This window comes from Ambystoma mexicanum, chromosome 4q (genome assembly GCF_040938575.1).
Source record: "Ambystoma mexicanum isolate Mex_15411 chromosome 4q, UKY_AmexF1_1, whole genome shotgun sequence".
In the NCBI taxonomy this organism is placed as follows: Eukaryota; Metazoa; Chordata; class Amphibia; order Caudata; family Ambystomatidae; genus Ambystoma; species Ambystoma mexicanum.
Window position 1 is genome coordinate 205,458,890 of NC_090928.1, and position 24,916 is coordinate 205,483,805.

The following is a 24,916-nucleotide window of genomic DNA, read 5'->3' on the forward strand; positions in this document are numbered from 1 at the left end:
TGGGCCTAGCACTTGGTAAGCTGTACACAGATGCCCGCCTATCCATTTTCTGGTTGGCGCTGACCTATTAGCCCCATATTTCCCATTGGGTTGAAGTCTACCATCCCCATGGCCCTTGGTTCATGTGAGCCAGTGGACATGGGGGTGGCAGAGTCCATGGAATTGAAGGGGTTCCTGAGGTTATGCTCAGGGGTTTCCCTCTCCCACCTGACCTCATCTCTCCCAGCCCCTGCTCCCTGATAACATGCAAGAATCTGACCCTTCTGTTCTTTTTATTAAGGCCTTGCTGGTCTCTATTAGTTGTTCCTGCATGGCTATCTGTCTATGGAGCCTGTCATTTTTTTTTCACAGAAAGCCTCATTGTCTCTCTCTGCTTCCTGTCTGATTTGGGAGTATTTGGCCAATTTCTGCTGCAGGAGGCTCACCTCCTGTGTCTGGTCCTTACTAGCCTGATTTTTCTTTGCCAGAGCATCTTCCACCCTCCTGGTGTGCTCTAACAGCTTTGCGTAGTCCATTTTGAGTTCACCCAGTCCCTGAAGGGCCAGGTGATTTTCTTCACCTTGGTATTAAAATGGCTGACTTCCTGGCCTAAGGCATCCCTATCCTGAATTAGAGTACCTCTCTGTGCAGCCAGGTCGTCCCTTTGTTTTTTAAATGCCCCAGCTTTTTGGCACTCTTCATCAAACTCTGTTCGGGATTCAAGGTCTTTGATAATTAATTTATTATTTTCCTCTTTTAACTTGTCTATGCGGTTCTCTAAAGTGACCATCTGTTCTGTGCATGCTCTGTTAAAGGTTAACTGCTGTTCCAGCTTTTGTTAGCTCCGTTGTAGAGAGTCCAATCTTTCCTGACACTCTTTTTGCAGTGTCAGTAATTTGGTATCTTGCTCTACCTTCTCTTGCTGCAGGAGATCCCGATCTTCCTTTAATTTTGTCAGGTACTGTCTGGTTTCTCTCTCTGAATTTTGGCTCTTTTGTAGCCTTTGCTCTGCAGAGTCCAAATCAGTTAGGGTTTTCTCTAGGGATTGTACTTGCCTCTTTGCCAGATCTAGGTTCGCAGCATATTTTTCCTGTATTACTCCAATGTGGAGGCATAGGTAAGCCGCTATTTTGGCAATTTTACATTGCTCTTCTTTAGTGCCTAGTGTAGTGGACCCTGGTCCTGCCATGTATCTAATTCTATGGCAGTGATTTGTTGTTTGATTTCCTTTAGCCAGACATTCTCATCCTGTTCTACCCATTCACCCCTGACAAACAGTTTGTGCAGTAGGTGTTCTTTTGCCATATTGATTTCCACTAGGGTCGCCATTCTGGAAATATTAATTTCCTTCTGACTTATCTCAGGGTTACTTTTACTTTTGCAAAACAGTCCCAACTCCTTTGAATATTTCTATTGAAGGGTGTTTTTACAGTGTAGCACAGTATGGTAGCCCAATAGGGTGTATGTACCCCATCAGTTAGCACGAGAGTTAGACTGTCACAAGTGGTATGTCTAATTCAGGATCCCGGACGAGCCCCCAAAATTGTAAGTGATTTCAATCCGGCACACATCCAAGTCAACGCCTAGCATGTAATGCACAACTGAAATCCTTATTTATTTTTGTCTAAAAGTTCTTTATTCTGAACGATATACCACTCATATCACGCCCCTCTCCTGGAACCCCCCCGGTCACACTGAACCAGGAATCAGGCTGGTTTGCAAAGTTAAAATATTTATTTATGTATTTACATTTTAATCACACTATGTTTTAATGGGTGCACAATAATCACCAATGGGGTGATATACACTGAATAATCTCTTTAATACACAAGGAGTAAGAGTAAGCAAAACAATTCCACAGAAATAATACTTTTGTGTGTGTGTGCAGATCAAATAGCACTGTAGTTACAGGCTCCCCCTGCACACCCCTTAACCCCCAATAGGCAATGTAAAGAGATAGGAGGAGAGAGCAGGTATTCAGGAATGGCAGAATTCAAACAGAATATCCTTAGAATGGACTGGGTAAAAACACTAAATATGGTAAAAATTGCTGAAATTGTTATAAATTCTTATGGGAGCCACTTTGGATAGTTGCACACAACAGCAATGATTTAATACCAAGAAACAAATTGAAATCCTACAATTCAAGTCGAGAGCAATCAAAAGCTGTTTTACACGTGTCAGAATTTCCCAAATTTGCAGCACACTTTTCACTGTGTGATAATCGCAATAACGATAACAGGCGAACCGTATGGATTTGGGATGTGATTTAAAGCTGTGGATGTTAGCTACAAGCAGAAGTTGAAATCTTGTTTCTAGCACAACAACTGGGGAAGTTATGGATGTTTTAGTAGAGGTCGTTTTTTTCAAAACAGGCGCAAGAATGGAAAACAGGAATGCACTTTTAAAATGACAAAAGGATTTCTTACACTAGAGGATAACTATGAACAAAGCGCATACCCCACAGGAACACAGCCACTTGATCAGAATTACTGCCTGCTAAGGACTCGACTTCTTCAGATGAGAAAAGATCAGCACAGAGATAGTTTTAGCAATACTAGTACAGGAGGAACGTAGAAGGAATTGGATAGAGAGTTCAGACAATTCAAAAATAATCCTAACAATACAGGTTCTGAATACAAGATAGGATGGGTTTAAGATAGGGATTAACTAAGCAAGGTACATATGCTAGTGACACAGTTCTTTCGATACATACTCACTAGATATGTTTTTAAACAGAACCATCAGGATTCTGATCTGTCAAGATTCTGGTCAGGAAATTGGATCTGGTTCTAAGACAGATGGCTGGGCACACCGGATTGGATCTGCAATCAGCAAGGCGCTCTGGTCACAGCACCGTACAGAACTGGACTGGATCTGCAATGGCTCTGGTCACAGCACGGCACAGAACTGGATTGGATCTGCTCTTCTTGGTTCTGATGATAATTATTTCAGCAGGCAAGCAGTACAGAGGAGCCCGGCTGTATTTTGATGCTTCCCTTTAGGTTTGTGGGGTTCTGGTTCTGGAATTTGAGGCCTAGCTGAAAATGGTTCAGCTATGCAATGGGTTTCTGCTTTACAAGTTTATGGAGTCGGGAGCAAGGAAGATGGAGAGTTCAGCAGCAGGGTGCTCCGCCAGTATCAGCATAGTGGGTGAATCTGTCTGTGCTTCTGAGTGGTGAGCTGTCTATATTTATGCTATGATAAAGGGGTGTGTGGGCTGGTTTATCCTAAGCTCGCCCCTTTGGCAGGTGGCAGGTGATTGGGTCTGAGTCTCCTATCTGCCTTGATAGGAGGAGAGAAACAGGGTGTCACATTTATGGTGTGATTTTATAAAGCTGAGAATCCACCCCTAGCCCCTTGAACACAAAATCTACTTTTGGCAGCATACATATTTCCACATGTGCAACCTCTATAACAATCACATATACAGATTACATATTTTATATAGCAGCTATCTCTCAAAATGTTAACTGGCAAATCATAAGTCTTTTAAAAAAGTGTCCTTTGTTAATGTTCAGCCACAGATGGTTGTTTGGGTCCGCCTCTTTCTGTCTCCCTGCAGTTCAGGAGCAATCTCCTCCCTGTTTGCTCTTGGCAGAGGCCACTTACGACTGTCCTCACACCTTGCATTTCCTCAGCAGCAGCTGTTCATTGTTCCTCAAGCCTCTGTAGACCAGGTTCTTTCCAAACCCTATAATTATCACTTTGGTGCGATTTCCTGCTGGAGGGAACGGCCTCTATGAGGAAACCTATTATTCCAGTTTGGTTAGCTTTGGCCAGGCTTGATTTAATTGTTAATTCTGTTGCATTTTTCCTTAGCTTAAAACAAACTTGTGATTTCAAAATAGCTGCTAGAATTTTCCTTCAAGATTTTAAACCATGGAATTAAAACAATTACAATATGGGTTACTATCAGCAACAAGCCTCTTAGTTTTCAAACATTTGGTTTCAGTTTATGTACATGTTTAAAGTTTAATCAGGCAGGCTCCTGACAGCTGTCATCCCTGCAGTCCCCTGCTGCCCAGAGATTTTTGACATCCACAGACAGGCCACCTTTGCTGTAGAAATCCCTTTATGCTTTCAGCTCTTCAGGACCTTGCAAGTTCACAATGATTTCTTAAACTAAGTGAATTGTAGCACCCAGCAACAATTTTGGATGTTTGAGGGTGTTTTGTACCGGCATTCTGCAGTTTCAGCAACAAAGAAAATGGGATTTAAAGCACGATTTTGGGGTTTCATTAGCAAAACACTGCTTTTTCCTTCTGAACTCCATTTTCACATGTTGTGGAGCCCAGTGACGTATTCCAGGACTGTGATCTCAGTTCCACCACTTATAACATGCGCGGCAGGTTGGGCAGCCATCTTTTTGTGCGTTGCAAAACGCGATTTTCAACGGTTTTGGCATGCACAATGGTTTTGCAGCCATTTTGATGTTTCTGGCACCATCATAACACAGTGATGCCGCATAGCAGAGCCAAAGTGGGTTAAAACATCCCACACTAGGTCATGTGTCCTCTGCACGGAAACACAAGCAATGCCGGCTTGTTTCGGCCTAGTTGGGATTTATCACTGAGGTGAAGGTGTGTTTGCTATGATGCAGCGAGCAAGGAACTAACATCTGGGCATTCCTTCTTTTACCAAAGGAGACAAATAACGGCAAAACCTGTGATGAGTGGAAGGCTTTGAATTACCCTTAACCACTGGCATTGCTCTGGGCAACCTTTCACACCCCTGTTTATTGCCCGTTAGCACCATTGCAGAAAGGGACCTTCCATGTGCAAATCAGTATTGTACCTGCCCCCAAAGATCGTTCTGCAGAGAAACACAAGGAGCCCATGACATTTCCCTGTCTACTTGGGTCTTGTCTTTGCATGTCTGGGCATACCCTGTATAACTACGGGAGACAAACTATCATCAAAACCTGTGATGGGTGCAAGGATTTAAATTACTATTAACCTTTTACATTGATCTGGGCAACCTTCCACATCATTGTTTTGTAGTCTGTGAGTGTCATTGAAAAGGGAGACCTGCCATATGCAGATCAGTATTGAAACTGCCAACAATGGTAGAAGGCCAGCACAAAATGCTAGGCTGCGTTCCCTCAGCATGGAAATACAAGCAACCCCAGAGATGTTGCATCCTTGTGAGGCCGAAATGTGTCTGCCATTGCTTGTGGTTACGTGCAGAAGGGAGGTGACCAAACAGTTCAGGATTGGCTAGCCCTTTTTAGGTGGTACCACCCCTGATTTGCATATGGTCTATCCCTTTACTATATTGGCTTCGCAGGCTAAAGAATGAAGATAAGGAGAGTTGTCCAGAGCAATGCAATAGGTCCAGAATACATTCCAATCCTTCCAGGCACCACTCCATTTGTTTGAAAGGAACAACAGAGACACTAGAATCCCAGTGTCTCCTCCAGTAATGCATAAGTGGGACAGTGGGATCTGGAAAGGAGTATGCTTGTTGGCATAGGGTATATGCAGGTTTATATTCAGTATTAAATAAATCAAAGCTGACAGTGCAATGCTAGCACTTAACAAGTTAACTCTAGTCCACTCTATTTCTGTACAGTGACTGTTTGCTAATGATACCAAGCCAGATGCTTAGAGAAGAATGGCTGAACATGTTTGGGAAATGCGATACAATCTCTATATATATTAAAGGGAAATTTGTGTATGTGTGTGTGTGTCTGATTGAAATGTTCAGCATACTTCCCAACATGATATACACCTGCAATTTGGCACGTGGGTAAGTTCCATGGTGTAGACAATGTAAAAAGTATAACATCAAAATGTTTCAAATTTTTAGTTTTAACTGTTTTGTTAAGTGGTCTGCAATGCTTGCCTATATGTGTGCGTGTCTGTTGGAAATGTTCAGCATACTTACCAACATGCTCCAAACTTGACATTTGGCAGTTTGGTAGGTTCCATGATGTAGACAGTGTAACAAATGTAAAATATCCCATTTTCTGATTTATTGTTTTTTTAAGCGGTCTGCAATGCTTACCCCTGCCATATGGCTCTCTATGCCATAGTTCTGCCGTAGTTTTATGTTTGCTGTTTCTAAAGTTCATCAGTGCATGCAACATAAACTTTCCACACTATCAGCATTCTAGCTGACATTAGCTCACTCACTTTTGAAGGCATGCGCGTGATACAAAATGGTGCTTTTGTAGTAATGCGGATGACAGGAAATGGTGCATGTCTATTTAATAGTGTCCGCAATGACGGTGTCCGTCACATCGTGGCAAGTCTCTCATGATAATTACAGGAACTTCATTCCCAGCGGAAGTTGATGAATATGTGCCATCTCAACAGTACGAATATTACATGCTTCCGCCCTACACGTACGGGTACGGCACTTCAAGCTTACACACTTCAGACCTAGGAATGACAGTGCGAAGCACGGGTGCACCTGCTAGTGTGGCACAAAAAACTCAAGTAGGGATGTACTAGCTAGTACATTTAGCATTTGCCTGAATTTCGAATTGTTGGATAAGTAATAGGTTGCTGAATAGTTGTTATTTAGCAAAGCTGTACACATGATACACACACAGCATACAGAAAAAACTACTCACTTTAAATATGTATTGCATTTCTTTTTCATTTTTTTTATTGTCATCTACACAAAATGCTTGTTTAACACATAAAATGCAAGAAACGAGTTACCTACCACGGAGAAGAATTGAACCTTAGTAATTGAAAGAACTCGAAGATGTAGAAAGATTGTGGGCAATCTCAAAGCTGCCAAGGGGCCCTATGTCACAAGCGACACCATGAGCAAGTGCTGGCATTTGGTTTTGTATCCTGGGATTCGTGGGCCATACTTATAATATGTAAAATGCCACAAGTCCCATAATCCGCAGTAAAACACCAGGCCTGGCTCAAATGTTTGAACGTTGCCAGGGATGTCATTTCACCAAAAGGCCAGCGGTAGCGGAAGTGACATTACACGACCCTTGACCCCTGATGACATCACAGGAAGTGATGCCATTTGGCCCCACCCCGAAGTGATATCACGGGAAGCAACGGAACACGACCTTTCACCCATTGACAAAACAGGAAGTGGCATCACATTGCATTGTACGAAAAATATGGTTACGATATCACTATAATGTGATGTCCATTTCATACAAAAATGGATCACCATATGTATCGTTAAGATCAGTGTGTATAGTCCCATTTTACCAAATTACTGTGAATGCAAGCAGACGTCCATGACCAAATGATAATGATGTGTTATTATATAGCACTTACGCTTAAGTGCTTTATATAGAAAAAATATACACCCAATATCACCCAACCTGTGTTGGTACTCATTTATCGACCTCAGAAGGATGAAAGGCTGAGTTGAGGCGTTTAAGAACAGACTAAATCAGTGACTCACCCCCTGGAGTGTGCCTGAAATAAATGAGTCTCGCAATTAGTGTATAGAATTCCATAAAGACGCATTATTTGGTATTCCTATTCTTTCTTATTCAGGGTCAGTGCTGAAAGTGTTAGACTTGTGGTACTCTTCTTCTTATTTTTCTTCTTAGGGGGCCTGAACAAGAAAGCCAGCCACTCTAGAAGTAAAGAGCCACATGTTGTTGGCCACAGCCCAGGAGATTGCATTACAAAAAAATATATATATTTTTTTTGTTTTTCTTTATTTTTAGTGGTCGCAAGGGAGACCTCAGAGGTCGCAGTTGTGACCTCTGGCGACCCCTAAATGACGTCCGTGAACGTGGCATGGGAGCACTTGGCAGAAATGCAGTCAGTCACAGACCCTGGAAGTGACTGTGCTTTGCCAACTCATACGTTCAAATGTTCCCTTCGTTCCTGCCCAGCTTTTACCTTCCGGCTCCAGGAGGCACTTGAGTAAAATGGTAGTAATTATTACATCAGTTGGCAAAAAGCCTTCTGACCGCTCAAATACTACTGCGTTCAGGCATTTGTGACAATAAAGTGATGATTAACGAGTTTCTGAAAGGGTGTTATTTACTTTTTATGAAGAGCTGTTTGGATGGGGCCACAAGCATTTTCAAAAAGTGTGATTCATCGTTGGTTCTGTGATTAGGCGACAGCTGAAGAAATGACAGTCGCCACTTAAGTCCTTTGAACATTTCATTCTGTTTCAGGGGTGGAAAGCCCGTGTGTTTTTTGATGGAGCCAAGGGAAAGCAGATAAAATAGGAATTCCCTCGATGTATTTATTTCCATTTACTTTTCAGACTTTTCAGTTGAATTTCCCGGTGTGTGGCCGTGCCGATTCTACATATATTGACGTACAGAGCGTTTACTTCCTTGCCGGAGTGCGAAATCATTTCGGTCCAATGCATAGAATTGAACACCAGAACTATCTTCGTTGCCCAAACATCCCTTTTTCTAAAGACATGAGGAATGTGTACTGTTGTGAGGGAAGGACATGTTGCATGAAAAAGGATAATGGTAGCTTATGTTTTTATCAAACTCTTCGAAAGCCATGCCCTTTAGTAGCAGCTGTTACTATCACATACTTGCCAACCCTACAGATTTAGGCAGTAGGCTACTGCTTTTTAAACAGTCCTACCACCTACAAATTTCAGTGACAGATCCTACTGCTTTTTACAGTGGCAGGTAATGTATCTGCCTCTAAGGCATGCTCCAAGACAAAGCATGCAACACATTAGTTACTCTGTCTATATAGTGGACTGGTAGGTGATTACTTTGATTGGGCTCACACCAATCCACTGACCTCACAGCTACTTGACTCTGTCCTGCACTCTTGCTGGGACAACCCTTAGGTGAACCACCAGTGAAGGCAAGTGGCAGAGTGCAACACCATCAGACATCTGCCTATCAGACTAAGCGGGGTATCAGTCTCCAAGTCATTCAGTGTTCAACTTGCACTCAAATGTACTGCCTGGGCTACTGCTACAGACCAGTGGCAAACGTTGCCTACCAGCTTCGTGTGATTACCTTCTGTGAAGTTAGGTAATTAAATTTGGTGTTAAGTTACCATTCAGAATTATACATTTTTAACATTTCAACATCTTTCCATGTTGTGCTATTTGATGGGTTGTGTATTGTAGAATGATTCACTGGTGCCAACAATGTATGTTTTGTACTTTCCTGTGATGTCATTTTTGTGGGAATTATTACTTTTGCAACTTGAAAAATCCTACATCTTTTTGGTCACAGAATGTTGCTAAGTATGCTATCAACCAATCGAAAGTCACCCCTTTTGCCAACATCAGATGGGTGAAGGTTTGAGTTGGCCATTTACTTGATGGTTATATACAGCTGCAGCAGGCGCACTATCCCACTAAGATATCTTACTTGGTTTACATGAAACCTTTGGCCTGCCGGTTTCATATGGAGGTCTGCTGAAAGCATATTACACCCTGGGCCATTTTAATGGGGTTGGAATTTACAGCCTCACACTGGATGTCTGCGGCAGACACCTGAACCCTATTAATTATCTTGCTGAGATAGGGAACAGTGAGAATGCAGTCTGTACCTGCACATTACCATGAACACTGGGTGTCATTAAGGAGTTGCTCTACCAGTCATTCTTTTTTTACATGTATCCGAGGACTAATGTTGCTTGTCGAATTATAAAAGCCAGGTCTGTCAGAGGACCGTCTTTACAAGTTTATTTTTTGGTCCTCATGTGTTCAATTTAAGAGACTGCAAGTATCCAACCACTCAACCCAACGTCTGATAGCAAAGAGGATCTGTAATCCTTTGACCAGAAAAGAAAATTGACCAAGAGGAGCAAGTTCTCCTTGCTTCCACCCGACACTGCTACCAGAGATGATACTTAGTAAATGTTAGGTGTGAAGTATAGCTAAAAGAAGAGGTACCACTTTTGAAGTCAAACATTTACCGTGAGGGGAGATATCTCAGGGGTAACGCATTTGGCTTGGAACAACACAGGTTGGAATCCCGAATTTGCAATCAGAAACCAATCTCTGGTATTAGATGTGTTATAAAAGAACAATTATAACTATAAAAAGAACAATTATAATTATACTCTAAATTACAATCTATGGATAAGTGGGGCATACATGTACAAAGAGATCAGCTAAGCTGCCTTCATCAATTCGTCATCCCATTAACTATGAATGGTAACATTTAAAAAGTATTTGTACTTAGAGAGAATGATTCCAAATTAACTCAGGTCAAAAGATCAAACTATTTTCAAGATTTCTTCCCAAAGTATTCTTGCTGGGTTAATAGACCCAGAATAACATTATTCATTCTTGCCGTAATACCGCCTAATAAGCCTTTTGATTACACTCTGTTTTTCATACCCTGCTTGGCAGTAGGTGGAATGTTATTTAACCAATGCTTTGTGATTACTAGTCATGCCAAACTAATCAATGCAAGATTCATACCTTTTATAGTGAATATTGGTGATTCCGTTATACTGTACATCCCAGTACCCAACAACTCCACTCAAATCCTAATTCCACTTGGAATATGTCAGAGAAACAGGTTAATAATTCCGTCCAATAGCTGCCACGTGCTAAACATGTGAAAAACATGTGGATGTGATCCTCCCCTTCTTATGGGCACCCACTGCACTTACAATCCTGACCAGAGCTGATTTTCATTAGCTGTGCTGGTGTGTGCTATAAACCTAACATTAACCATTGATGTTGCCTTTTCAAGTTTGAGGCCTGCAATCATTTACTGGGTATTTTCGAAGATGTATTCCAGATTTGATCTTTTATCAGCAGTCCTTCCTTCTCTCAGTTCTTAAACAGTCTGGTTTGGATGCTTGGAGCCATTCAAAAATATGTTGTCTTGTGTTTTTACAGCATAATTTTTATTACTTTAAAAATCTTAGTTAACAAATATCTAAAAAACGGAATAAGATAGTTCAGAGTCACTTCAATAGCAGATTTGAATAGAAAATGATCCTTCACAGCGACAATCTGAAAGTATATGGGAAATATTCCTTTAAATGGGTAATTCATTTGCTGGATCTGATAAGCTTTGGGAAAATTAGGTCTGTTCCAGATTTGCATCTTATCATGTCTATTATCTATGAACTCTTGCCATTTTGTGCCCCAGATTCCTACTGTGTTTAGGAAGACTTTCTTGAAAGATGTCCAATCATGCAAGTTGCTTAGTATGGTTCTGAGATCTGTTGGAAATATCAAAGACTAAGTAGAAATATCTGCTTCCATACATTGCTTTAAGGGCGAGAGAATCTGCAGCATACGAAATTGAATGGACACGTAATAACCTCTTAAATTTGTAAGTGCTAACCCTTGCAACACAGTAAAATATGGTACTTAATTTAATGATAGCACTGTGTTCTTACCTGCCTATACAAACGAGGTGACAAAAGAATTAACCTTTTTTAAAAAAATAAGAAAGTATTTTTGTGTGTTGTATTTGTAAGCTGTGTTCCAGATAAGATTTGAAGATGGGAGTATTTTACTCCCTATTTTAAAACTTTGAGAGTAAATGTGATTTGAAGGGAGTACAAATTAGTTTTCTCCTTTGCTAGAGAGTCAAAAGTAAGTGACATCCAGACGACTCTTTCAAAAAGTTAAAACTGGATGGTAATCATTATCATGTGGTAGTGGTCCACATCCTCACAGAAAAGCAAGTTTCCCTCACAATGAACACATAATGCACAGGATGTGGTAGCACAAGCACCCTCTCACAAATAGAATAGATGTGCACTAACACACTGAGCTTCCCCTGCAAGCAAAGAATAGGTACAGTTCAAGTACAGTTAACCACATTGACTCCAAGTTAAACTAGACATAGCATACTTATTGGTGCCGCAGATACTTTTCGAATGGGAATATTTTACACACTGCTTTTATAATTAGAGTGTGTAAATGAAATTGCAGGAGTAAACATGATTTGCCTCCACAAGAGTGTAAAAAATATGCGACAGGCAACCAGGAAATGACTAAACTTGAAAATGAATAGAACTCATAAGAAACAAAACAGAGTTGTGTAGCAGAGATGTTTGGCTTCAAACAATGGATTACATTTGCGGAAAATCTTCTATATATTAATTTGTATGAACACACCACACAGATGCATATTGATTATAAATGCACACAACACAAGATCTCCTAAAAATGCTTTTGTGCAGTGCAAGCATGCATTCAATGAAATAAAATCACAATTTGTTACAAAGAATACCTCCGAATTGTAACTGTTTCCCGTCTTATTACTGATAAGATCCCAACATTTTAGGAAAATACATTTGCATGCAAAATGGCTCTCTGCATCATCTGCATCACCTACAGACACAAAACACAGCATCATTTTTGCAGAAACAAACCCTTCCTAAACTCACTGTGAGCAATGAGCCTTTCAGAAACAGCAGAGAATAAATGTCTGTTTTCAGACATGCAGATAAGAATCAAAGGATGTGTTCTGGTTTCTGTCAAGTCACCTGCCCTCTGCTCCCAACTGATGTGTAATTGATACACATGGAAAGTTAAAGAGTGTCATATGTACAAGATGAGTTGAATGCGTAAAAAGGCCTTATCTGGAGGCCGGCTTGTATGTATGTACAGTAACTTCAGCAACATCACCATTTGAATATAATTGCCTTGACACACAGGGGATAATGGGAGGTTCATATTCTTTTGAAGAAGCTTATCAATTTTATTTAGTAGCAGTATGTATTTTCTCAATGTATTGCATCCAGATCTACCTGAATATACATCTACAAATATATATAAAACTATAGTTGGGAAGCTCTCAGCTACAGGTATATATTTTACTGAATAGTTCTGAATGCCATACACAAGAATATCTTATCTTGAGCGTGATTTCCTTGAATAGGATCTGTATTTCTTATAATCATTTCAGTGCACCTTTAAAAGGTTTAGACTTTAACCCCAACTTTCTCCTTCCCACTAAACCACTAGATTAAATGCCTTTCCTTTCTCAGAGAGGCAGGACATAAACTTCAAGATCACTTCAACCCCTTTTGTCAGCTGACTAGTCTTTCACAGTCTAGCTACACTGATGCTTTTGATAGCCACTTGATAATGGTTTCTCTGATTTCCCGTCTATGTTTTTGTCTGCTGTTCTCCAAACTTAGAAAATATCTGTAAGTACATGCACTCGGCTTTTAGTGACAAAATAAATAGATATTCAGCCCAAAAAAAGAATTAGCTGGAATTTGGCCAAATAACAATTTAATGATGAATTACTGTAAACCCCTAGTAGCATGGTGTATTTAATGTGCATTATAGTATAATTTCTAATGGTCTTCCTCTACTGTCTAGACTTATTCATGTATTTATCTAAGTTCCATTCTTTTTATGTGCTGCTTGCCCCAAGTGCCCTGAGTTCGAAAAGAACTAGAGGACCTGTGTTCACCACCTCCTTAGTCACCAAGGATGTGAAGTGATGTTCAGCCATGCAGAACTCGATGCGTACCAAGATCGAAAATATCAAAAGCAGCATCACAGCTAGTAGAGAAGCATTAGTGGAGGTCAATCCTACATCTAGCAGAGGAAGGGCTGTGGACCAAATTCCTCACTTTGTATTCTCTGAAGTGACTGATGTTGTCATCCTGGATATGCTAGCAAAATTAAAACCAACCAACTGCAAAGGGGATGTCTGTCTGGTGGCAATTTTTAAATCCTGTGCCCACCTCGATGCCCCTTTAATTACTAAGTTTGTTAATCTTTCCTTTAAGGAAATGCATGTTCTAACCTCCATTAAGCAGCAATGGATCATCCCTCTATTAAAAAAATCTTCATTGGACCCATCTCTGGTGGTCAACTATCGCCCCCATAACCAATACACCCTTTCTTCTAAAAATGCTAGACAAAATTGCCCATCAACAAATACAATATTGTCTTGCCTTCCACAATACTCTAGGCCCTAAACAGTCATGTTTCAGAAGCCATCATAGTACAGAGTCCACTCTGCTGGATCTTAAATCCAATATCCTGCAACATTTAGACAAGGGACTAACAGCTCTCCTGATGCTTCTGGACCTGACTGCAGCTTTCGACTTGCTGGCCCATGCCATACTAGCCACTCGACTCCAAGAATCAGCTGCTTTCTCCCCAGAAGTGGGCAGCTGGGTTCTTTACTTTCTGGTGGAGTGAACAGCAAAGGTACACTGTGACAATCCATTGCAGAGGGATTCGTACTACCCTATGGATTTCCTCAGGGTTTGTGTTTATCCCCCATGCTGTTTAATATGGTCATCCTGCCCCTCTTTGATCTGCTGCAATCCAAGCATGTAATGTACATAAACTGTGCGGACGACATTCAGTGTCTCATCCACCTTACAGGTAATCATGTGGTTGACAACCTCACAATAAACACCACCTATAATCTCATACATGGGTGAATGTTGCTATATGGCTTGGCACTAAATAACGCAAAAATGGAAATTATGATTGTTGCCACATCTTACAAACTCTGTGACCTGGATCCTGTCTTCCAATCTATTAAAGCGACTGAATTCTCTCTCAAAACTCCCGAATGTTGAGACCCTGGGAGTTATCTTGGACCAAGAACTGAGCATGAAGGCTCATGTTAGCCATCTTGTCTCTTGCTCGTCCTACTATATCAAAATCATGGCGCAGATTTGCCCTTTCCTAGCCTCAAGCTCCTGTGCCACCTGGCTCAAGCTATTATTAGGTCCCTTTTAGATTATTGCTCAAGCCTTTTACAAGGTATAGCTAAGGTGGAACTGAAGCACATCCAGGTGGTCCAGGACAATGCCGTCAGAGTGGTCTGTGGCCTGCACAAATCTGACCATGTATCAGCAGCAAGAACATCTTTGCACTGGCTTTCTGTTAGAAAGTGCATTGTCTTCCGCACTCTATGCATAGCTCACTCATGTCTTTTGGGGGAAAATCCAACCTACCTGTCATCTTTAATGGAATGGCTTTCAGTTAGGGGTACCCTGAGATCCAAAAACTCGGGCCACCTCCTGAACCTGATAGCTAAACTGTCCATGGTCCGGGACGGCTGCTCCCCCCTCGATTCTGGAACAAACTGCCCCCAGATCTAAGGACCTGTTCCTCCTTGGCATCCTTCAAGCGCTCACTTAAGAATGCCTTGTTTGAATGATAACCTTTTTCTGATACTCACCTTCTGACATTGGAATCTCAGTTTTTTGTATTTTTGTCTAGTCATGCGCTTCCATGCCTAAGGGCTCTGTTCCAGCGCTTCAGAAATAAATGTAATAAATTACGTTATTTGGGGCCGCCATGGTGCTTCAGAGCTATTCTATGCTTATGTCAGCTGATACATGTGGTTTACTTGCATTTATCTGCCAGGTCAGTGCTACAACAAGGCATTTATTTCTAACCGACTCACTGAGTCCCAGTGGGTGCCATATTGACCATAACAACGTAAACATGTCTGCAAATGAAGGGAGAACCTGGCTTCAAAATGACTCTTTGCTTGAAGCAACATAATAAATTATATTGGCACAGTTCGTATGGGCTCAGGTACACCCAAATGGCTTTCAGTATTAAGATGTGCATTATTCTTTGCATACATGTATAGAAATCAATTGGTTGCAATGCACAGAGATTGCCCGTCTCAGATGGTTTTGTGAGATCAAAGGAGAATATTAGCTAAATTAGAACATACAATATAAATGTAATTTTCCCTCATGACTGCCATCTAGATATTAGATTAGAACAATGGTTTCCTTACTAGCAAGGAGCACTCCCATTGCCAGTTTGTTTATTTCATCTCTCCTAGGTATGAAACTGACAGGGCATGTCAATGCGTGTGAACCCAGGGGGTTCTTGAATCAGTAACATGTCATGCATGGATGGGATGCAGAATAACTTGCACAAATAATAAGACAGACTCAGGAAGTTGGCAAAAGTCTTGTCTGACTGTTTTATTATCAATTGTCTAAAACAGGGAGTTACAATGGACATCGACTGACGTTTGTTCGAGCTCTCAAATATTTTTCATTAAAAAGACATTTATATACTAAAAATGCATCATACGTGACGTCATACAATGTGGAAAACAAATAAAAACTATGGGGGGTTGTGGTTGGCTCAAGGGGAACATCTAAAGATACTTTCTGTATAGGGATGGTTTGTGATTGGGTCTCGACAGTCAGGTGGACAAATTATGCCCACCCATGTGCAAGTCATCTTCTTCAGTTACAGATACAGGGTATATCATTGGCTCTCAAACTAAAGGCCTTTCATTATACAACCCTCTATAATTGGTTGACACACTTGTCCTCTTCTGGAACATTCTGCTCATTAGCAGCACGTAAACTGGTACCCCTTATGTCAGTGGACTTTTAATGCTGAGGGAGTAACATTTACAACAACAAAGGGGCCGTCAAATCTTGGCTCATGCCACTTCCTAGTTGAGTTTTTAATTAGCTTGTTATCTCCAACAAATAGTCTAGGCGCTGATAATAGTTCACTTGATCGGGTTGCTGAACGGTTTTCATCTGTGTTCTGAGACCGACCCCCCTGGCGCTTGAGTTGATCTGAAATGAGAGAGATGCTAGAGCTCAAACATGTCAAATATTCACATAACCCATTTCCTAACATTTTTGCTGTACTCTGGGCATCACTTCTACTCCTCAATGGATGAGTTAAAGGCATTCTCATTCGCCATCCTGTCACTAGTTCATGGGGTGTGAGGTGATAGTCCAAACCAGGCTGATTCATTAGGGCATATAAAGCTAAGGGCAGGCAATATAGCCATCCCTTAACATTAGCTTGAGCTTGGCAATCATTTATTTAAGGAGGCCGTTGAGTCTCTCACATTCCGTTCGCTTGTGGGTGATAAGCAGAAGAAAATGTGTGCTTCAATCCACCTACAGAAGGGACACACCACCACTATCAGATGCTGTATGCACTACACACTTGCAGCATATCAACACAGTCAATATGTAAATGCTGAAAAGGACTCTTTGGCTGATTAATTACTCCTCTGATCATTCTCAGTGTATGCCCAGTGGTAAACATTTGACAATCGATGCAGTTTACTACATAAAATGCAAAGTGTTCTAACAAATTTGGAACAAACTAGTCTTCCATAATTGTTGCAGCAAGACATTCCCTAGTTAAATGCGCAGGGTAGTGCAGCTGCTCAAGCCCTACCTTTAACAATGCTACTGGCATCACCGGCTTTCTAGTGCTATCCTGTCACCATAATGCTTCAGTGGGAGATAAATAACACCCCCTTTGCTTCCATAATTCCTGCTATTCCTGTGGTGCACTTTCTTGAATCTCCATTAATTGGGTTTTTGGCAAATTATTAAATCCTTCTTACACTACCATAATCGCAACTACCTTCTCCCTAACATCTGGAGTATCAAAACTTGAAATATCTGGTGAATACGCAACCCTTTTGGCTTCTGCGTCTGTGGCTTCGTTCCTGCAAGAAATAAAGTCTGTATGGTTAGTGTGAGTGGAGAATCTAATGACTGCTATGGCTACTGGGAGCTGTAGTGCCTTAATAAATCTGACCAATAAAGATGAGTGCTGCACTGGAGTGCCATCCGCTCAGAAATATCCCCTCCTTTTCCAACATGCTAGTCCTGCATGTATGGTTGACATCACATAGGCAGAGTCACTGTATACCGTCACTTCCTGCTCTTCATGATTCTCAAGCGTGACAATAAGCGCTGCTGATTCTGCCACTTGTGCTGAAAAGTGAGACTGTAGTCTTGCACTTGCTGCAACCTCAAACTTGCCATTTGTTCTATGCCTCACTACAACTGCACCAGAATGCCTTTCTCCACTGGTTTGATCCATTTTTGAAGAACCATACATAAAGAGAATCTCCCCTCTGTTAAAGTATTTTCTTATACGCACGGTATATCATCATAGAATTCTACATAGTTTGCACAATCATGCACATGGGTCCTTTCTGTCACTGGCTCAGCTATAAACGTGGCAGGATTCTCTATTTTACATCTGACAATTTTAATTGCTGGGTTCTAAATTATCACTTCATAAGCAGAAGCTTTCTGGGATGTCAATGTACCTTTAGGTTTCTCTAAAGTGGCAAACAAAGCATGCTCCACAAAAAGAGTCATAGAAGAACCCATTACAATGCTTGTAGACTTCTCAATTACGAATGCTGCAGCTGCCAATGACTGTTCACAAGGAAAGTGTACCTTTATAACTTGGTCTGCAATATCACTGTAATAAGCTAGAGGTTTGTGCCCCAATGTGGTCCTATCTGTAAGCAATGCAGTCATGTCTGTCCCATTCGTGTACGAAAATAAGAAAAACTCCTCAGCATAATTGGGAATTCCTAAAACAGGAGCTGTGCAAATTGCTTTTTTCAACTCTACAAATCCTTCCTCCATTTCCTCAGTCCATTCTATTGTGATTTTATCTACCTGTGCCTTTTTTAAAGCCTGCAAAAGGGGTCTTGTGTATGAACTGTAATCAAACACCCATGCTCTAACATAATTACATAGTCCCTAAAACTGTTGCATTTGCTTTACCGTGTGTGGTTTTGCAGTTTTCATAATTGCCTCAGCCCTTTCAGGTGTCAACTTATTTCCCTCATATGAGATGAACTGGCCTATGTACAACACCTCTTCTTGACAGTACTTCAATGTTTCCTTGTCTACTTTGAATCCCTTGTCTGCTAGGATAGTCATCAACTGAATCAAGTCCTGCCTGCACTCATCTTCAGTGGTGCTACAAATTAAAATATCATCTATGTACTGTATCACAGCGCTCTTCACATCAATATTGCCTAAGTGCCATCTGTAGGACTCTATTAAAGATCGATGGGCACTCACAGTACCCTTGGGGCAAACAAGTGTGTTTCAGACGAGTCTGGAGAAACGTAAATGAAGTCAAGTCTTGTGAGTCCTTGTGCAACAGGATTGAGAAAGATGCATTTTGTAAATCAATCACTGTGAAATATCATGCTTCTACTGGGAAACTGCACAGTATCTCCACCGGGTTAGGAACTAAAGGAAACTCTGCCTCTACAATCTGGTTAATCGGTCTCATATCTTGTATAAATCTCCATGACCCTTCCTTTGATTTTTTCACAGGATACACTGCAGTGTTACACAATGATTCTGACGGTACCAGAATACCTTGTTCCATCAGTGCTGAAATAGTCCTGAAAATACCCTCATCTGACTCTCGAGACATTGGGCACTGTCTTGCTGGAGGTAAAATCGCCCCTGGTTTCAGCTTTATCTTGACTTCCCCTATCCCCTTTAACAGTCCTACATCATAAGGGCCTGTAGTCCATAAGACACTTGGCATCTTTTCCAAGTCTTTGTCAAAAATGCTGGACCATGTTGCAATATTGCTATTTGCTGTGGGATCTCCCTTTTCTATAATATTATCCAATATGTAATGCTCATAAAGACACTAATTCATCACCTGTTGGGTCATCTCTAAACATGTCATTGTCAGTTATGTCAGTCAATCTGTACCCTTCTTCAATAGCTATCACCTTCCTCCTTGGTCAACCCTCATCAACCATTCCTTCAAGCATCACCATTTCCCTTCGTACTATGGCTGCTTCAAGCTCTATAGGCATAGTCTGTCCCCCATCTTCGTCCATAGGTATTTGTGGTATAAACAAGAATTTTGTCAGGTATTCTCACAGTCTTCTCCACTAAGCCAGTGTCATGGCCATAGGGCAAGGGCCCAAGCCTCCATCACTCACAAGAGCCACTTGGACCCAGTCCTGGCGCCTTTGGCGTCAGGCTCATGAAACTATGTGCTTGGAACACTCTGTGCCTAAGGTACGTGCATTGGGACTGGGCGTGGCCATAGGACTGCATGGGGAGGCACGTGCTGGAATCCTTGGGCAAGGCAAGGTGGAGCCACAAGGCGTGGCTAAAGGGAGGGGCCGGAGCCAGCCTATAGAAGGCCAGCTCAATCTCAGGCCCTCGCTTCGCGTTACTCTTTGGCAGCGTGACGCTTACCGCTGTATCTCGCCTCAATTCCGGCACTCCAGTTCCGAAGACCTCCGCGCTTACTTGATTCCAGCCGCTCCATCGCTGAAGGCGCTTACCTGATTCCAGCTGCTCCATCGCTGAAGGCGCTTGCCTGATTCCAGCCGCTCCATCGCTGAAGGCGCTTCCCTGATTTCAGCTGCTCCATCGCTGAAGGCGCACATACCTGCTCCCAGCCGCCCCATCGCTGAAAGTGCTTACCTGACTGCAGCCTCTCCACCGCTGTGCGTACATCCCACCTGCATTCTGCCGGAGTCGGGGCCTCTTCTCTTCCGATTCGGACTGCCAGCGACTTGGGAGTATCTCGCTTCTTCTCCGCTTCACCGCGGATTGTCCCTCCGGAGCCATCGAATCATCTCTAAGTCTCCAGACTCAGCTCCACACCATCGGACCGCTCCTGCAAGGAGAAAAGAACACAACAGGTTAGAAATCTCACAATCACTGACTTTGGTCTGCATTTTACCTGAGTCTTGGCTCCCCCCATACCGATCTGTGAACCTGTTGCCCTCGAGAGCCCATCTTCTGAGGGGAATCCCAAGAGCCGTCCCACGCTCTGGATCATCATCTTCACACCTATTTGGGAAGAGCAGCCACATAGCAGGAAATCATTACGGCTTACCATTTCTTCAATACTCATCACTAAAGACATTATTAGAAAACCAAAGACTACCTTCAAGTGGATTGGTCACAGCTGGTCTGGATCACCACGTTGCGGGCTAGTGAAGCAACTAGGCCCTCTCTATGCACCCCTGCTGAAGAAAGCAGGACAGAGAGCCCAACATCTCAAAAGAACAGGTGAGCTTGCATGGGAAGACTCTTGCGCACATTGTTCTGGTACGAAAGCGGCGGGGGGATTCAGGATACCTCCACAACCTTCTCATTTCCTCTCCTCCCAGGCGCAATACCAGTATCCAGAACCTTATCCTTTGAGGCAGCTGGGGGAGACAACCGACACCAGGGAGCCAAGTCGAGGGAGGGCTCCAACCGTGCCCCAATGCCCCCGCAGAGACCAGGTGAGCATAACAGAACGCAAAGCCTCTCCGAATCTCTGCCTGTGACAATGGAAACCTCTGAAACAGACCAATTAGCCCAACTCCTAGGGGAACTGCGGGCTGAAGTTCACGCCTCAAGACAAGAGACTCATTCCTTAAGAAGAGATCTTATAGTTGCCCGTGAGAGGACGGATGATCTGGCAAGGCAGATGCTTCAAGCACACGCAGGACAAACTTCGTTACCCGGAATCACGCCGACCCAGGTGCCCCAACCATCACCTCCAGTACAGGTGGTTCTGCCGGGGGCTGTTCCTTTGGCTCCACTGGAACGCTTCTTTGGCGACCCGAACAAAAATGCCGTCTTCATGAACCAGTGTCGCCTCCACTTCTTATGTCGACCAGGAGCTTTCCCTAATGACAGCACAAGGGTGGCTTTTGTACTTTCTTATCTGGGAGGCTGTGCAGCTGACTGGTCCATCCCATTAGTAACCCAGGATGATCCCAGACTTCAGAACTTTGGGGAATTTCAACAGGAATTGGAAAAACTGTTTGCCAGGCACACCCACGGACAAGCCTTAGACAATGAGTGATTATCTCTTCGATAACGGAATCATGACCTATTAACTTACATTGCCACCTTCAATCGCCTCATTGCACAAACAAATTGGCTCGAAGAGAAAAGAACTACACTATTTCACCGAGGACTGCAGGGTGAGTTAGAAGATGTGCTAGCTCAAGTTGTCAATCCGCCCGAGACTTCTGCGGAGTATATTAACCTAACCATACAATTGGACCATCGTCTTCAAGACCGGAGAATGGATCGCACACGGTCAGAAGGGACGTCTGTTTATTTGCGACCTCAGGACAATCAAACCAAGGCTCATGAAGCTACTGAACTCATGCAAATCGGGGGAGTACGAGCTCCCATTTCCAAAGCTGAGAGGGAAAAGAGGAGACAACAGCAACTCTGTCTATATTGCGGCAAGGCTGGACATTTCTTGCACGATTGCCCCCCAAGAAAGTGGAAGGGGTCGTGGACACTGAAACCGAAGTCAAGGAACAAGAGTCGGAAAACTCAGACGCCCGGCAAGTGTAGAGGTCAACTTGTCGTGCGGAATCAAGAACGCTGAACAGACCTCCCACCTAGTCATCCCGGGGCTTCTAACCCACCACCAACAGCCTTCAAAAGTCCATGACCTGGAAGCCTACATTGATAGTAGTGCGGTGGGGAACTATATCGATCAAGATTTAGCCACATGGATAGGCCTTCCACTTCAGCAAAAACCACACTCGGAAAATGTCACTGCCGTGGATGGCTCACAGCTGTCTTCGGGGCCAGTAACTCAACACACCGACAAAGTAATGCTGACATGTCTGGATGGCCATCAGGAAAGCATTTAGTTTGACCTTATAGGGGCCCCCTAGTTCAAAATGATCCTCGGGATGCCGTGGCTGGAAACCCATAACCCATGGATTGACTGGCGTACCAGGAAGATGACCTTCCCGTAGGAATGTGCGAGACGCTGTTATCCTAGGGAAGGGAGAAAAGTGCAGCCCCAAGGGAAATCTATTCTGGGAATTATCGGTTCACTACCTTCTGAATATGAAGACTTCCTGGACGTATTCCAAAAGGAACAAGCCAATACCTTACCGCCCCACAGAACTTATGATTGCCAGATCGACCTGGTCCCCAGAGCACAAGTTCCCTGCAGCAGAATTTACGCTCTGACTGAGCAAGAGAATCAACACCTGAGGACATATCTAGACCAGTATTTAGCTAATGGGTTCATTCGCCCATCCAAGTCCCCAGCCTCTTCCGCGATCTTCTTCGTGCCAAAAAAGGAAGGGGACCTCAGGACTTGTATAGATCATAGGGCGTTAAACCAAATAACGGTGAAGAGTAGATACCCTCTACCGTTGATTCCCGAACTGCTTGATCAGGTAAGGAATGCACAAATCTATACGAAATTCGATCTACGGGGAGCTTACCATTTGGTAAGAGTAAAAAAAAGGCGACAAATGGAAAACCGCATTCAGGACCAAGTACGGGTTTCTTTAGTACCAGGTTATGCCCTTTGGGCTATGCAACACTCCAGCAGCATTTCAGTTCTTTATGAACGATGTTCTCCATGAATTATTGGATATCTGTGTTTTAGTTTACATTGACGACATCCTAATTTACTCAAAAACCAAAGAAGAACACGTGGAACATGTGCGAGCCGTTCTGGGGAAACTCCGTCAACACCGACTATTCGCCAAACTGGAAATATGCTCCTTCCACATCATGGAAGTAGAGTTCCTGGGCTTCATGCTGACCCCACGAGGGGTGCATATGGACATTCGTAAGGTAGAGGCTGTTCTTCAGTGGCCATCCCCGACATCAGTCAAGGGGGTACAAAGCGTACTCAGATTTGCCAATTTCTACCAGCGATTCATTTCAGGTTTTTCCCAAATTGTGCACCATATTACCTCTTTATTAAAAAAGAACAAGAAGTTTCATTGGTCTCCCGAGACAGAAAAAGCCTTCCTGGAACTAAAAGTAGCTTTCACCTCAGCACCCATCCTTCGGCATCCTCGACCCGATCTACCCTATATCGTTGAAACTGATGCCTCCTGTGTTGCCATGGGGGCAGTTTTATCGCAAAAGGATCCTGACACGGCACAGCTGCATCCCATAGCATTTTGGTCTCGCAAGTTTACAGCGCCAGAAAAAGAACTATGCCATAACCGACTAAGAATTACTGGCAATCAAAGGAGCCCTTAAAACATGGAGACACTATCTTCTAGGAGCCAGGCATACTGTCACCATCATTACAGATCACCGTAATCTACAATATTTAAAAACTGCCAAAGCCCAATCTTCCCGTCAGCTTCGCTTGGCCTTCTTCTTCGCGGAGTATGATTTTGTGATCACATATCGGCCAGGAGTGCGTAACGGAAAAAGGCTGATGCTCTGTCATGCATGGGAGAAGAGAAGGACGCCTTTATGCCATCAGACCCAGTCCCAATCATTCCGGAAGAACGGATTCAAAATCAAATTGCTTTAACAGCCTGTTTGGAAGAATTAAAGATGGACCTTCAATCTCAAATGGATCAAACCGCCCAACAAGAATGACTACGCAAGGGGGATCAGTACTCCATTAAAGACCACTTACCCTATTTCCAAGGGTGGCTATACATTATGGACAAAGAAACTCAAAACAAGATTATCGCAAACTACCATGAATCACTTGTGGAAGGACACCCCGGAATTAAAAAAACCCAAGCCAAGATCAGGAAAAGTTACTGGTGGCCGACCTGGTGAAAGGGTGTGGCCCAATTGATCAGCACCGGCAGAGTTTGTGCCCAACAAAAATCCCAAAAGCTACGCCCTGCAGGTTTATTGCACCCACTCGCCATACCATCGGCTCCGTGGCACACGTTATCCATGGACTTCATTACAGACCTACCTCCCTGAGACGGTTTCAACACAATGTTAGTAGTAGTAGATTTGTTCTCTAAGATGGCACACTTTATTCCACTTAAAGGACTTCCGACCGCAGGAGCTTTGGCAACTGTATTCCTAGAGCAGATAGTCAAGCTACATGGTTTTCCTTCGGCATTGGTTTCGGACCGAGGAACGTAATTTGTCTCAGCATTTTGGAGGAGTTGTTGCAAGTTGGCGCAGATTGACCTTTGCCTCTCCACTAGTCACCATCCCCAGACCGATGGTCAAACGGAAAGGACTAACCAGACGCTGGAACAATACCTGAGGTGCATGCTAAAACAAAACGAAAAGCCTTGGAAGGACATCATCTGGTTGACTGAGTTTGCGTATAATAACTCCATCCACACCAGTACTAGACAAACTCCCTTCTATATTATGAATGGTCGGCATCCCCGGACATCATCCTTTGACCCGCCTGATGAGCTAGAAATGCTGGCAATTACCTCCCTACACAAGACAATTACTCAAACTCTGAAAGAAGCAACCAAGAATTTAACCAAAGCCAAGGAACAACAGAAGAAATGTGTTGACAGACATAGGTGGGA